This window comes from Haemorhous mexicanus, chromosome W (assembly GCF_027477595.1).
Source record: "Haemorhous mexicanus isolate bHaeMex1 chromosome W, bHaeMex1.pri, whole genome shotgun sequence".
Taxonomy (NCBI): domain Eukaryota; kingdom Metazoa; phylum Chordata; class Aves; order Passeriformes; family Fringillidae; genus Haemorhous; species Haemorhous mexicanus.
Genome location: NC_082380.1, coordinates 7,101,583 through 7,118,472, shown reverse-complemented (window position 1 = coordinate 7,118,472; position 16,890 = coordinate 7,101,583). Strand labels below are relative to the sequence as shown.

The 16,890-nt window shown below is 46.0% G+C and overlaps 1 long non-coding RNA gene across 1 annotated transcript in view; it reads right to left on the bottom strand.

Annotated features, from left to right (window-relative positions):
* Positions 1 to 15,878, bottom strand: part of LOC132341404 (uncharacterized) — a 28,026-nt gene extending 12,148 nt beyond the window's left edge. Inside the window, exon 1 of the long non-coding RNA XR_009490183.1 lies at positions 15,767 to 15,878. This is a non-coding gene — a long non-coding RNA (uncharacterized LOC132341404). The remainder of the gene's footprint in view (positions 1 to 15,766) is intronic.
* Between the last annotated feature and the right edge of the window lie 1,012 nt (positions 15,879 to 16,890).

Sequence of the window (16,890 nt, the reverse complement as noted above, 5' to 3'; positions counted from 1 at the left end):
ATCACCTACCCAGGTGCCACTTCAGAATTGGTATGAGGCCCTGGGTCTAAAGAATCAGCCAGATGACCTAGAAGAAAATTATCTGCACAGTAAGCCTCCTAATTATGTTTCATCTATCAGACAGATCACCACCTCTAACGTTAAAAGAAGGGTAGTAGTAGTGGGTGACTCCCTTCTGAGGGGAACAGAGGGCCCCATATGTCCACCAGACCCATCACACATGGAGGTCTGTTGCCTCCCTAGAGCCTAGGTATGGGATATTACCGAGAGACTCCCTGGACTGATTCAGCCTTCTGATTATTACCCACTGCTGATACTCCAGGCTGGCAGTGATGAGATTGAAAAGAAGAGTGTCAAGGCAATTAAAAGGGACTTTAGGGCACTGGGTCAAGTGGTTGATAGGAGAGGGGCACGGAGTATTCTGCACAGTCCCTTTGGTGGCAGAGAAAAACAATGAATAGGAGAGCCCACATTATCAACAAGGGGCTCAAGGGTTGGTGTCATCAGCAGAATTTTGGGTTCTTGGATCATGGGGCAACTTTTATGGCACCTGATCTGTTGGAACGGGATGGGCTCCATCTCTCTGTAAAGGGCAGAAGGATTTTAGCTCATGAACTGGTGGAACTCACTGAGAGGGCTTTGAACAAGGTTTGAAGGGGGAAGGGGATGCAGCTGGGCTCTCTGGAAGCAGGCCCAAGGGTGATAAACCTGAGTTAGGGGTGAAATCAGTAGCCCAGCTGAAGTGCATGTATGCTAATGCATGCAGCATGGGTAACAAACAAGAAGAGCTGAAAGCCATGGTGCAACAGCAAAACTATGATGTAGTCGCCATCACAGAAACGTGGTGGGATGACTCATAGCTGGAGTGCTGCACTGGATGGCTACAAGCTCTTCAGAAGAGACAGGAAAGGGGGAAGAAGCAAAGGGGTGCCCCTTTATATTAGGGAGGTGTTGATGCCATGGGTATTGAAATTAATGACAATGAAGTTGAATGCCTGTGGGTAAGAATTAAGGGGAAGGCCAACAAGGCTGACATCCTGCTGGGAGTCTGTTATCTTCCACCCAACCAAGAAGAAGAGATGGACAACTTATTCTATAAGTAGCTGGAGAATGTTTCAGGATCACTAGCCCTTGTTCTTGTAGGTGACTTTAACCTACCAGACATCTGCTGGGAACTTAATACAGCAGAAAAGAGGCAGTCCAGGAAGTTCTTAGAGTGTGTAGAGGACAACATTTTGTCACAGCTGGTAAGTGAGCCCACCAGGGGAGGGACTATATTAGACCTGTTGATTGCAAATAGAGATGGGCTGGTGGGAGATGTGGTGGTTGGAGGCCGCTTGGGACACAGTGACCATGAAATTATAGTGTTCTCAATATTTGGTGAAATCAGGAGGAACATCATATAAGACTTTTACATTTGACTTCCAGAGAGCAGACTTTGGCCTATTTAGGAGACTTACTCAGAGAGTTCCTTGGGAAGCAGCCCTTAAAAAAAAAAGAGTCCAGGAAAGGTGGGCATGCTTCAAAGCAGAGATTTTGAGGACACAGGAACAGACTGTCCCTGTGTGCCAAAAGATGAGTTGATGAGGCAAACATCCAGCTGGGATGGGCAATGAAGTTTTGAAGGAACTTAGGAATAAAAAGAGGATGTATCATCTTTGGAAGGAGGGTCAGGTCTCTCAGGAAGTATTTACAGGGGTTGTTAGGGCATGTAGGAAAAAAATTAGGGAGGCCAAAGCTCAGTTCGAACCTAATTTTGCAACTTTTGTTAAGGATTATAAAAAATATTTTTGCAAATATATTAACGGCAAAAAGAAGGGTAAGACCAGCCTTTTTATTCTACTGGATGCGGGAGGGAACTTAGTAACTGTAGATGAGGAGAAGGCAGAAGTGCTTAATGCCTACTTTGCCTCAGTCTTTAGTGGGAAGATGGCTTGTCATCAGGACAGCTGTCCTCCCAGGTTGGTAGATGGTTTCAGGGAGCAGAATGGTCCCCCTGTTATCTAGGAGGAGGCAGTCAGAGAACTGCTGAGCCACTTGGATGTTTATAAATCTATGGGACCAGACGAGATCCATCCCAGGGTGATGAGGGAGCTGGCAGATGAGCTTGCAAAGCCACTCTCCGTCATTTACCAACAGTCTTGGCTCACTGGTGAGGTTCCAGATGACTGGAAGCTGGCCAATGTGACGCCCATTCACCAAAAAGGGTGGGAAGGAGGATCTGGGTAATTATAGACCAGTCAGCCTGACCTCAGTACCTGGTAAGGTTATGAAACAGTTTATACTGAGTGTCATCACGCAGCACTTACAGGATGGCCGGGGTATTAGACCCAGACAGCAGGGGTTTAGGATGGGTAGGTCGTGTTTGACCAGATGTGGCATTCACATTCTCTGAAAAAAAATCTCTTCGCCCAGGATTTTTCTCCTGGGAAGCTGAGAGGCCTCAGAGAAAAAGGAAAACAATTCTTATCTCATTTGCTTCTCCTGTGTTTTGCTCATCTGGAATGTGTTTGGAGATTGTTTACCCACAGGTGATTGTTTCATTGGATTCTGGTGTGAGTTGTTTTGACTCATTGGCCGATTGGGGCCAAGTTGTGTCGAGACTCTGGAAAGAGTCACGAGTTTTCATTATTATCTTTTTAGCATTCAGTAGGTATCCTGTCTGTATTCTTTAGTATAGTTTAGTAATGCCAGATAGCTGGCTTCCTGCAGGGTTGGTGTGCCCCAAGCAGGCAGGTGAGCACGGGTCAGATAGCTCAGTCCTTTGAAGACTAACTCTCCGAATACCCAAGCCATTCTTAGCTGCTGGTAACCTTTAGCAAGCTCAAGTGATATCAGCTCTTAGTGATTTTCAGCTCTTAGGATTTCAGCTCTTTGCTTGCTAAGGAGCCTCACTAGCTAGCCGGGAAGCAGACGCAGAGAGAGGAGAAGGCAGCCTGGAGTTCCACAGCGATGGTTTATTGGGAGGTCTGTGACGGGTTCCAACGACGGCTCTTCTGGCCAGAATGGGCTAAAGTAGCCCCTTGTATAGGGTTAGAAGGGATCAGAAATTGTCCAATATCAGGGGTTAGGGAAAAGTAACCTATGGGGTCACAGAAAGATAAGCTAGGGTCTGGAAGACGGAAGAGAGGGGCTTCTGGCCTATTCACTATGACTTGGCATTTTCTTATCTTTAGACCTCTGTTCTCCAAAGGGCCCTCGCAGGCCCCATGCCTTCTACAGTTTAGTATAGCATTCTTTAATATAATATAGTATAATAAAGTAATAAATTAGCCTTCTGAGAACATAGAGTCAGATACATCATTCCAGCCTTCATTGGGGCATTCTCTGCAAATAGAATAACCAGCCTGGTCTCCTTTTATAACCAGGTAACCTGCCTGGTCTCCTTTTATGACCAGGTGACCCACCTGGTGGATGCAGGAAAGGCTGTGGATGTTGTCTGTTTGGACTTCAGCAAGGCCTTTGACACTGTCTCCCACAGCATACCCCTGGAAAAGCTGGCAGCCCACGGCTTGGACAGAAGCCCGTTTTGCTGGGTGCAGAACTGGCTGGATGGCCAGCCCAGAGAGTGGTGGTGAACGGTGCCACGTCCAGCTGGCAGCCAGTCACCAGTGGTGTCCCTCAGGGGGTCTGTGCTGGGGCCAGTTCTGTTCAATATTTTTATTGACAACATGGATGAGGATATTGAGTCTTTCATTAGTAAATTTACAGACGACACTAAGCTGGGAGCATGTGTTGATCTTTTGGAAGGTAGGAGGGCTCTGAAGAGAGACCTGGAACGGTTGGATAGATTGGCATAGTCCAGTAAGGTGAAGTTTAATAAATCCAAGTGCTGAGTCCTGGCATTTTGGCCACAATAACCCCCTGAAGTGTTATAGGCTGGGGACGGTGTGGCTGGCCAGTGTCCAGGCGGAAAGGGAGCTGGGGGTACTGGTCGACAGCCAGCTGAACATGAGCCAGCAGTGTCCCTGGTGGCCAAGAAGGCCAACGGCACCCTGGCCTGTATTGGGAACAGTGTGGCCAGCAGGAGCAGGGAGGTCATTCTACCCCTGTACTCAGCACTGGTGAGGCCGCACCTTGAGTACTGTGTCCAGTTCTGGGCCCCTCAGTTTAGGAAGGACGTTGAGATGCTTAAGCGCATCCAGAGGAGGGCAACATGGCTGGTGAGGGGCTTGGAACACAAGCCCCATGAGAAACAACTGAGAGAGCTGGGGTTGTTTATCCTGGAGAAAAGGAGACTCAGAGGTGACCTTATCACTCTCTACAACTTCCTGAAAGGTGGTTATAGTCAGGTTGGGGTTGGTGTCTTTCTCCAGGCAGCAACTGACAGAACAAGAGGACATAGTCTATATATAGGTTGGATATTAGGAAAAAGTTTTTTACAGAAAGGATGATAAAGTACTGTAATGGTCTGCCTGGGGAGGTGCTGGAGTCACCATCCCTGGATGTGTTTAACAAAAGGCTGGATATGGCACTTGGTGCCAGGGTTTAGTTGAGATATTAGGGCATGGGCTGCACTTGATGATCTTGAAGGTTTCTTCCAACATAGTGATTCTGTGATTTTATGCCCTAAAGTAAAAGTTACTGTAACACACCTAGTTAGTATGCTATTTCACTGTTCTGTAGCAGTGATTGTTGGCATATAGTCTGTGACTGAACAGTGGTATGTGCAGTCATAGGTTGGAGACAGATTCATGACTCAAGTCACCAGGATCATGCGACAACAGTGTGTTTTATTGTTCAGAGCCTTCTTATATAGGGAGTTTTAAACTCCCAGGTCTTGACAACTGATTGGCCGAAGTCTCAGCACTGCCCAGCTCCTTGACCAGTGATATCTCTGCATTCTGGATTGAACATGATTGGCTGAGGTCTCTGAGTTTAAATCTATCCTATGACTGCTCACTCAGAGACTTGTGTATTTCTGAACTAGGCAAGACAAATTTGATCTATATTATGGCTAGATTTATTTTGTCCAGCTACAGACTAGCTGTACTGTGACACAGTGGTCCATTTAGTTGCATGCAAATAGTGATAGTAGAAGACATAGCTATAAAGGCATTAGTAAATCCCAAGTTTAGTTTAGAGCTAGTGGTAGTGAAGAGGCAACATTGTGAAAACTTGTATGCATTTCTTCACTGAATGCAGCAGTGTTCACCATGATATATGTTTGTATAGTGACTTAGCTGACATGCGTGAACTTTGATCAAAATTACTTGTACAAGATCCAGACTTGGAAGTCAAAGGCAGCAAGTTATGTTTTGTTTTCTGTGTTAGCTGCCAACTGTAGCTACAGATTTCTTTCTTCATGACACCACTTTCATTTTATAATTTCTGCCCCTTTTCAGCCTGTCTTGAAAGTCTCCACTGTTCTCATTACTTGATTTCCTGGTGGTTTTAGTTTTGCTATGCAGCCTTCAAGCTTTGTTTTGGGTCTTCTGAGTGTTGAGAGCACATTTTTAAATGAATGGGAAAGGATTATTTTTGTACTCCCAAGGGCTTTTGTTTCTTTGTTTTTAATCCAGAAAAACTGCTATTGCTTATGTCTCCTTTTGATTGCTTGCCTTGATTTCTAATACCTGACTTTGGATGCTGGTCACAAACTGCAATTAGTTTGCTTACTGCTTTGGCCCTGTGTGTGTGCATGTGTGTGTATTAAGTTAACTAATAGCTTTCTCTCGGGTCTCTAGCTGGTCAGAATGACCCCGAGATGCATTAGAAAGTCTCTTTTCCCAGCCCAGTGGTCGAAGAAGGAGTCAGAACTCTTCAGTTCTCGGTCTCAAGGTTGTTTATTGTTTCTTATCTATAAAATTCTTTCTCCTGACCTGCCAAGGTCCGCTCAGCAAGACAGTCCAAGGCACTCTGCCTGCCCCTGGGGAGGTGTTATCTTTTCATACTAAAAACTATATGTACAATATTTACAATTACTTTCCAATACTTATCACCTATGTTAGACAGTGAGCTTATACTCTAAACCAATCTAAAAATGCCAACATCACAGCAGAAGATGGAGGCCAAGAAGAAGAAGGAGAAAGGCTGGATGGACACGCCCAGATTCCTCCATCTTGCCCCCTGAACCCCCATTCTAAAAACCCCAAAAATCTATTTTTCACTCCGTGATAAATTCACTATCATTCTACTTAAACTGTTGTGGCTTGTAGATCTTCATATAAGGTTGGTAGTTTGCTCCATGGGTCATAATCAAAGCCACAGGCATCTTGGGCTTTTTGCCAGGGTCTCTGAGGCCCCTGGCAGGGGTCCTGACAATCCAGGACAGCCAGAGGGATGTCCTGAATTCCGACAGCTTTCCAGAAAGAGTCCCATGCATGATTCGAAATCAAGAAAAAAAGTTCCTTGGGGGACAAAGACACATGATCTCCAGAGGTCCCTTTCATCCCTAAAAATTCTGTGATTCTACGATAATGAATACAGCTTCAAAAACTGTGAAGGGCCCATCACTGCGTCATATATGGGAAATCTTCTGAATGAACTCTGGGAGATGGTAATGTAAGGGTAAGTTGACTCTTATCCATTTACATGTATTGAAAGAACTTTAATAGTTTTGTTAATGCTTTATTTCTGACACTTATGCAAACAGCTCATGTCCTTTTTTGTGTTCATAACTGCATGTAACCGACACTGTGGGTGTCAAAGCACTAAATTATTTAGCTAGTAGTGATGCCTTTTTCAACCTATAAATGAAACAACACATACTTTCATGATAATATTAGTATAGGAGGTAATAAAAAAGGCTGATCTTTATTTGGAGGCCTCCAGGGGCAGTTATGGAAAAATGTCCACAAAAGCCCATCCACATGGGGTGAATACAGTTTTTGTAAGTTTAGCAAATTAGCATATTTGGCAAGAATGCCCAATTAGAAGCATGTATGATAAGGTAATTACCCCCTCATGGTTCACTCTTTTCCTGGAGCCCCACCTTTGGTACTAGCTGTACTATGTTGATGAAAATATGTCTCGAAGAGCTGTTTTTCAGCCTTGGTTCCTAGAGAGAACCAAGATGGGATAGGGGCTTTGGAATATCTTTTGTCTTTCTGCCTAGGGAAAGGGCATGGAAAACTACTGGGAAAACTAGCAACTATACAACAGTACGTGAAAAAGCTCCAAATATGTGTTAAGAATACAGAGAATATATAAAAGAAAAAAGGCAAAAATCAATAGGCATCAGTAGACTACTGATCTTCAGTGGAAGGAACACATAATAAACTTATTCTCCTTAATAGGAGTTAAAGAAATATTTTCCTTATTTAAATTTTTCTAGAATGTCCTAGAGTGGGCAAATTCTCTCCCAAATTTGCCCTAAACCAGGACAAAATTTGGCGCCCAGCGCGTGGGGCTCGAGAGAGAGTGGAAAAACCCTGCATTTTAGTTGCCATTACTCTGTGTCAGTATAAAGCAGTTAATAGCCATGCTTTTTGAATTCATAATGTCTATTGGGGTGAAGGCTTGCATGCATTTCTGGTCCCTAGGGTTTTTTGAGATCTTAATACCTCTATGGTCCCTCGGTTTATTTTCTTATCCAGAAATAGCTCTCGTATTGTCCCTAATACGTAGCTTTTACAGCAGAGGGGCAGTGACCAGAATAGCTATCCTGCTGGGCTTGGTGGTAATAGCTTGTAAGAAGTTTATAAACATGCTGGGGTCTGCTCCAGGTGTGAATGGTTCATGGTTATGGTTATACACCCAGTTTGTTCGAGGAGGAGCAGGGGATGAGGCTTTTCCGCCTTTGCTTTCCTTCTTCTCCTCTGAATCTGTTACATCACTATTGGAGAATGTTCAGTTTCCCCTGAATGTTAAAGAGACCATCTTTCTGGTACTCAATCTGGTAAGCTTCCTCTATACAGTCTGCTGCATCTCTAGAATGAGGGCTGAGATTTCTAGACGGGCTGATGAGATCCCTGACTCAGGAATAGACCCAGGTGTGGAAAATCCTAAGTGGTGTGGGAAATGGGAGAATATGGGCCAAATCCTGAAGGAATTTTCTGACCCTATAGTCTGGGACTTCCCTCATGAACAAATTCAGAACCCAGCTGAGGTGGGGAAATACCTGAAAGAGAAGTACCAGGATGGCCCTAAGGAGAAAAAGATCATTGCAGTGAGCTGGGCCTTGGCATATGCTTATCACACATTGCTAGATACGGTTGGGCAGCAGACAGAGGCAGGGGGGCAGGGAGATAAAACAGCAGCTATCCCGGTCACTCTGGCTGCAGCCAACACCCCAGGCTCAAAGCCAGCAGCCAAGCTAGATACTGAGCCCAAGCCACCAGCTAAACCAATGGCTGTTGCTACCAGCACTAGAAGTGGAAAATGCACGGGCAAGACCAATCAACCAGTAGATGATGATGATGATGATGATGATGCAGGACAAAGACCCTCAACGCCTCCTGACATAAAATCAGGAGTCAAAGAAGCAGGTGCAAGATCAGAAGCCAATATGGAGGCCTTTTCTCTGAAGGACCTCCGTGGCCTAAGGAAGGATTACAGCCGGCGACCTGATGAATCCATAATTAGTTGGTTAGTCCGTCTTTGAGATGCTGCAGGTAAGGCCACAATTCTGGATGGCACTGAAGCAAGGCATTTGGGATCCCTGTCACATGATCCTGTCATCGACCAAAGAATGATGAGGGGGGTTAATCCTCACAGCCTCTGGGCATGGGTCTTGGAAAGTGTTGCACAAAGATACCTGTGTGCAGATGATCTTTATATGCAACAAACACAGTGGAAGACCATAGAGCAAGGGATCCAAAGCTTGAGAGAAATGGCAGCGGCAGAGATTATCTTCTCAGATGACGTAACAACTAAGAACCCAGACATGGTACCATGCATGTCTGTGATGTGGCGGAAACTTGTACGACTCGGGCCACATGAATATGCTTCTGCCTTAGCCATAATGAAGCGGGATGAGAGGGATGAGACCGTGCTGGATATGGCAAAGAATCTCCGAGCATATGCAGACGCTGTGCATGGCCCAGCACATGCCAGAATCGCAGCAGTGGAAACACGTCTGCAGAAGTTAGAGGATAAGATAGAGGAGAATCACAAGAAGCTCAGAGAGGAGATTAAAGAAGACCTTCTCCAAATCTCAGCAGTACAGATCAGAGGTTCTAGTGCCCAATACAGACGTTCCCCAGATGGAGAGAGAAGGTACACCCCACGAGCTGAGCTGTGGTTCTTCCTGCGTGATAGTGGAGAAAACATGGGGTGATGGGATGGGAAATCTACTGCTGCTCTGGCACGACGGGTGAGTGAATTGAAGGAAGACAGGACTCAGAGAGAGAGTTCCACCAAAAAGAAAGCAGCTCCAGTTGCCCGTAGCCGAACTGCCAGATATGATGATGATGATGACATGTCCGATCCCCTTGAAAGAACATCCAAGACATATGCCCAGGGAAAGATGGATGACCAGGCTTAGAGGGGCCCTGCCCCTAGCCAGGTAGAGGCTAGAGAAAATCGTGTTTTGTGGTCTGTGTGGATTCATTGGCCTGGCACATCAGAACCACAGGAGTATAAAGCTTTGGTTGACACTGGTGCACAATGCACATTAATCCCATCGAGACGTTGGGACAGAGTCTGTTTCTATTGCTGGTGTGACAGGGGGATCCCAGGATTTCAATTTGGTGGAAGCAGGTGTGAGCCTGACGGGAAATGAGTGGAAGAAACATCCTATTGTGACTGGCCCGGAGGCCCCATGTATTTTAGGCATAGATTACCTTTGAAGTTGGTATTTGGGATAGCAGCTGTAGTGACAGAGGGCATCCAGCAATTGGACACCTTGCCTGGACTCTCTGAGAATCCATCTGCAGTAGGACTTCTGAAGAGAGAAGAGCAACAGGTGCCAATTGCCGCTTCCACAGTTCATCGACGACAGTATAGAACCACTCGAGATGCTGTGATCCCCATCCATAAGATGATCTGAGAGCTGGAGAGCCAAGAGGTGGTCAGCAAGACCCACTCACCCTTCAACAGCCCCATTTGGCCTGTGCGTAAATCTGAAGGAGAATGGAGATTGACTGTGGACTACCGTGCATTGAATGAAGTGACTCCACCACTGAGCGCTGCCGTGCCAGACATATTAGAGCTCCAGTACGAGCTAGAGTCCAAGGCAGCAAAGTAGTACGCCACTGTTGACATTGCCAATGCATTTTTCTCCATTCCTCTGGCAGCAGACTGCAGGCCTCAGTTTGCTTTCACGTGGAGGGGAGTGCAGTATACCTGGAACTGACTGCCCCAGGGGTGGAAGCACAGTCCCACCATCTGCCATGGACTGATCCAGACTGCACTGGAAAAGGGTGAGGCTCCAGAACACCACCAGTATATTGATGACATCATTGTGTGGGGGAACATAGCAACGGAAGTGTTTGACAAAAAGAAGAAAATCATCTAAATCCTCCTGGGAGCTGGTTTCGCCATTAAAAAGAGCAAAGTAAAAGGACCAGCTCGTGAGATTCAGTTCCTAGGAGTGAAGTGGCAAGATAGACGGCATCAGATTCCTACCTTTGTCATTAACAAGATCACAGCTATGTCTCCACCAACCAATAATAAGGAGACACAAGCTTTCCTAGGTGCCATAGGCTTTTGGAGAATGCACATTCCCGAGTACAGTCAGATTGTGAGCCCTCCTTACCTGGTCACCCGCAAAAAAAACCTTTTCCACTGGGGTCCTGAGCAACAACAAGCTTTTGCCCAGATCAAGCAGGAAATTGCTCATGCAGTAGCCCTTGGCCCGGTCAAGACAAGACCAGATGTGAAGAACATGCTCTATTCTACAGCCGGGAACCATGGCTTGTCCTGGAGCCTTTGGCAGAAGGTGCCTGGGGAGACTCAGAGTGGACCACTAAAATTTTAGTGTCAAAGCTACAGAAGCTCTGAAGCCAACTATACTCCAACCGAGAAAGAAATCTTGGCTGCCTACGAAAGAGTCCAAGCCGCCTCAGAGGTGATTGGCACGGAAGCACAACTCCTCCTGGCATCCCGACTACCAGTCCTGGGGTAGATGTTGAAAGGCAAGATTCCTTCCACTAACCATGCCACCAGTGCTACATGGAGCAAGTAGATTGCTCTTATCACTCAGAGTGCCCGTATAGGTAAACTAAATCGCCCTGAGATTTTAGAAGTAATTACAAATTGGCCCGAAGGTGAGAATTTCAGTGTCACAGATGAAGAACAAGAACCAGTGACACGGGCTGAAGAGGCTCCTCCATTTAACCAACTGCCACCAGAGGAAACACGTTATGCTCTTTTCACGGACGGTTCCTGTCGCATCGTAGAGATGAACCTGAAGTGGAAAGCAGCCATATAGAGCCCCACACGACAGGTCGCTCAAGCCACCGAAGGAGAAGGTGGATCGAGCCAACTCGCTGAACTCAAAGCTGTTCAGCTGGCCCTGGACATTGGTGAGAGAGAGAAATGGCCAAAGCTCTACCTTTACACTGATTCATGGATAGTAGCTAATGCTCTGTGGGGATGGCTGGAGAGGTGGAAAGAGGCCAATTGGCAGCGTAGGAGAAAACCAATTTGAGCTGCGGATGAGTGGAAAGACATCGCTACCAGGGTAGGGAAGCTACCTGTGAAAGTCCGCCATGTAGATGCCCATGTCTCCAAGAGCAGACCTAATGAAGAGCACCAACACAATGAGCAAGTAGACCAGGCTGCAAAGATAGAAGTGTCAAAGATAGACCTAGATTGGGAACACAAGGGAGAGTTATTCCTAGCTCGGTGGGCCCATGATGCCTCAGGCCATCAGGGCAGGGATGCCACCTATAAGTAGATACGAGACCGAGGGGTAGATCTTACCATGGACAGTATTTCTCAAGTTATCCATGACTGTGAGACATGTGCTGCCATCAAGCAAGCCAAGCAAGTCAAGTCCCTATGGTATAGTAAGCAGTAGTCCAAGTACAAGTATAGGGAGGCCTGGCAGATTGACTACATCACACTGCCCCAGACATGCCAAGGCAAGCGCCACGTGCTCACAATGGTAGAAGCCACCACTAGATTGTTAGAAACCTACCCTGGGTCTCATGCCACTGCCCGAAACACCATCCTAGGCCTTGAAAAACAAGTCTTGTGGAGACATAGAACCCCTGAGAAGACTGAGTCAGACAATGGGACTCATTTCAAGAACAGCCTTATCAACACCTGGGCTAGAGAACATGGCATTGAATAGGTGTACCATATCCCCTACCATGCACCAGCTGCAGGGAAAGTAGAGAAGTACAATAGGCTACAAAAACCCAGCTGAAAGCATTAGGAAGGGGATCTTTAAAAAACTGAGAGCAGCATTTAGCAAAGGCTACCTGGTTAGTTAACACCCGAGGTTCCACTAACTGAGCAAGTCCTGCCCAGTCTGAGTCCCTCAATATAATAAATAGAGATAAAGTCCCAGTGGTATATGTCAGAGGTCTGTTAGAGAAGACAGTGTAGATTAATTCTGCCTCAAGTACAGACAAACCCATCCGTGGGGTTGTCTTTGCTCAGGGACCAGGTTGCACATAGTAGATAATGCAAAAAGATAGAACGACATGATGTGTACCTCAGGGAGATCTGATTGTGGAGTGAGAATGATACGCAAATATCACTATTTGCTATGTTATTGACATTGTCTGTACACTAAACCGTATAAACATGAAATAAGAAGAAATTATTTGATGATATGGAGATAAGGAGTAGAATGTCCTAGAGTGACGTTAAAATGCTGGTATCCCCATTCGTGTGTGTATTTATGCTCGCTATTATGTTCTCTGCCTTCAAGACTGGCCCTGCAGAGTGAAAGTTTTGTTTTAGGCCTCTTATCAGCCACTCGGCGGGACATACAGATAGTACAGTACATAGTGCTGCTTTTTCTGCTTTTTGCCCTTTTTGCTTTGCTCTTGCTTCTGCTCTGCTTCTGCTTTGCTTGTGCTTGCTCTTACTTTTTTTTTGTTTTCCCCCTTCTCATTAGGTAATTTAGCTAAACAGTCCAAATTCCTTCCTGGACTGTTTCCCCTTTCCTGTTTAGACCTACCAAACCTGCTCCGGACTGGGACCTGGGAAACACCGAGAGAGAGTTTGCATCTTGTGGCTGCAGCAGCTGCCCCAGCACCCGAGGGACTGATAACAGAGCAACCCCGCAAGAGAGACTTTCTGCATTTGTCATCTTTTTCAGAGCAGTGAAAGAGTAGTGTCATCCAGTATTGTTCATTTTGTGTGCTGGGGGGTGCTGTGCTGGTCAAATAAACAAGTTCTTTCCACTTCTCTCTGAAGAATTCTTCCCGAACCGGTTGGGGGGAGGGGCTGTGTGGGTTTGCTTTCTAGAGGAGCCTTTTTTTAGAGATTCTCTCCCAAATTTGCCCTAAACCAAGACTGAGTCCTAGAAAATTTGAAAGGCTTCTTCCTTCTTCCTGTGGAGCTTCCCAGGACTCTGGATCTTTGCAAGTTGTTCTCCATATAGAGTGGGGGAATTTTTGAAGTCTTGAGGCACATGGACCATGTGAGCTGTGTTTTGCGCCTGCTTTTAAGGGTTTCCCATTCGAATGCAAAAATTTTCCGACTGGCATTGTGGATAGGGAGGCAAAAGAAGGCATCTTTCAGGTCTAAAACAGTAAACCAGGTTTGTTAGGTGTTAAACAAGTTAGTAAAGCATATGGATTTGCTACCACAGGATATAAATTCTTTGTTATCTTATTGACAGCCCTCAATCTTGTACTATCAGTTACTGGGCTGATTTCTTTCCTATCTTCAGGGGGTACTGCAAAATTCTCAGTGGTTGTGTTCCTTCCTTAAGCTTGATTACTATGGGGGGGTATTCTTCACCCTCCCTGGTACACCAGAGGCCCATACCCCCAAAAGTACTTGTCCTAATATCTCTTTACTAATTTCCTTCTTAATTCCAATGGCTGTTAATGTTAAGCCTAACACCTTTATATACCTTTGATTATTTACCTCCAGAGTAACGTCCCCATTTGTGAATGTTTAGCGAATTGGGCATATACAAAATCTTGTAAATAGCCCATTGTTACTTTACAGGTTTGCAAAAGTATGCCTTCTCAGACTGGCCAGTTGTTCCCCACACTACAACATAATCATTCTCCACAGGTACTAAAGCTTTATTTAAAACTGAATATATGGCCCCTGTATCAACCAAAATTCCACCCTTTTCCTTTCTTCTGGTCTCACTGCCTCTCGCAGAGGGGTCTGTTACCTCCTAGTTCCGGATGAAATTGGACTGCCAGGAGGGGGATGGTTGCAAGTGGGTATACCTTTGGAGCCTGAGTTCTCTTCCCTTTTGGGGAGGTCCTCCTCATCCTCCCTTACCTTAGGAGGAGCCTTTAACAAATCATATGTACTTGTTCTGCGAGTTGTAATCGTTTTGCATTTCAGCATGATAAACTTTGTCTGATTTCATACATTGCTGTCTTACGCTGCATGCTGAACAACACGTTTGATTTGCCTTTGCTTTGCTTTGTTTTCTTTTTCAAGAGCTAACACCAGTGGGTCAGAGGGAGCTCTGAACCCACCGTTACTCTGCCATTCTGGGTGATTCTTTAAGGTGAAAAACATATCAGCATACGAGACTTCATCTTATTTGCTTTCCCGTCTTAAAACAGCATTAACTGCAATAAGGTATTACAAATCTTTTTATTTTCTGAGCTGCCCCTACTGGTGGCTTTCTCCCAGTGAGCCCCTCCCAAAGGGGCTAGTTCAGGAACCTCTTTGCTCTGGTTAGTTCTCATTATCTCCTTCTCCTTATACTATCTTGTTTCCACCCAAGCCTCACAGTGTCTTTTCTCAGTTTTTCTCACACACAGATCTCCAGGTGGCAGGTATCAGATGCGATCCTCCGCACATAAGCTTTAAGATCGCAGGTTCTGAATTGGCTTGATCAGGAACCTTCAATTTACACTTGGGGCACAGAACAGCAATACCTGCACCCCTCACAAACTCTGCATTGCACACAAGGTGCCAGCCTCTCAATGCACCAAAAGCTCCTGGGAATTGCCTGCAGGCTATTCCGTTTATCACTTTGGCATTTATCACTTAACCTCTATGGCGGGCTGTTCTCAGTCCAAACTTACTAGATTACCAGCTGAAGTCCAATAAAGCCCCTTTATATAAACTCATTCATCTCCTCTGTCTAAACTCTGTTTTACATAATCTCAGTCTTTTCCAGTTCACTTCCCCCACAATCTAATTAGAGCACTGTTTCCACTGACACTCACTTTACTGCCTTGCAAAAGGCTGTGGCTGTTACAGCAAAAACTCCTATGTCCACAAACACAGACACCCCCCCCTCCCCCCCCCCCCCCCCCCGCATCAATTGCTGGGGGGGGAATTCCTGGAATTCCTTTAATTCATTTTACCACAGTTAAACATAAATCACCATACTGTAGGTTTTCTGCGTAAAATGCTACACTTGTTGCAAACAAAATCCTAAAATCTCCACAAACACTACCATACAATCCCGAGAATCAAATTACCACAATGCGGGGGAAGAACCACACAAACTCACCAGGAAAGGGGGTATCTCTCAAAGCGCCCTCTTTTCTCAACACAACACAACATACAATACTTCAGCATCTACCCACATCAGCTTCCTCTGGTCTTCACACACTCTGGGCACAATCAAAATAACAGCACACAGTAAAATTCCAGGGATCAAGTCCAAACTACTGGGGCAGAGGAACTTCCTGAGCTCGTCGTGAGCTCGTCGTCACGGTTAAAATGTGCCTAGTCTACACAAATCATCACCTTTAAACACAATAAATGTCCTCACCCACATTTCTCCAGTTGTTTCACTTCTCCGCAGGGCACTCCCCGACCCACAGCCTGCCCCAGCTGGGGCTTCAAGCCTCACTCGGCCTCTTCCGACATGGGTAGAACTTCCCCCCCCCCCGCCACCAAACTCACTTGTTTGCTCTTTCATACACCACGCACACACACGATTACAAACACATTAACATTAACCATACAATGTCCGGACACAACAAACACTCATAGGTTCACTCGACCCACCCCCAGGGTCGCTAGCGGTTGCTCTATCGAACAGTGAATCCCCGACTCTAGTCCAGCCGCTCTATCGGCTGGTTTGCCTGCAGGTACAGGAACGTATCACTCAGACGTCTCTTAATGACCGTCTCTGAGTGACTTACTCAGCAGTCCTATCTCTCTCTTCCGGGCCCCTTTGATATACATACCGTATCCTTCTTTCCTTCCGAACACCAGCAGGTCCTTCTCTGTATCCACAGGAGGCAAGCTGAAATGAGCAGAGCTCCTCTGGGAAAATCCTGGGGCGAGCCTCAGGAGGTCTGTCTTCCCCTCTGCCCCTGTGAGGACAGAGATGGTCTCCTGCCTGGCTCGCCATAATGTTTTGCGGAAACAAACAAAACTCCACAACTTTTGTGAAAGTTGTAAAGCCGGTATGCTTATTACAGCGTTGGACGCACGTGGGAATCGTTCCCGTAAAATGATATGCGTACCTCTGGGAACTTCAGCTCTCCTTTTATCTCCCTGTCAAATACATATGCATGCAATTTCACAATAGGTTCATACATACTCATTCCACTGATTTTGCGAGACCCTTGCCACTAATTCTTCAGCAAGAACTCCTGGGTCAGGTTGCCCTGCTCTGTCTGCCCCCCTCCTCCCCCCTTATCTCTTGTCCTTCGGCTGAAGCAGTCCTTCCAAGCACAGGCCCTTCAAAAGAACAGGCAGTCAGACTAAACAGCAAGCTACAGACCTAACTCAAAGATGTACATTTCACCTAAATCAAAATGGATTTCTACCCTGGAAAATTTCCACTCTGCCTCCATAGGAAGAGGGACATAACATGCCGGAGATCATAGGGGACAAGCACATAAGTTGAGAAAGTTACTTGTGTGAGATTTTTGAAATATGGGG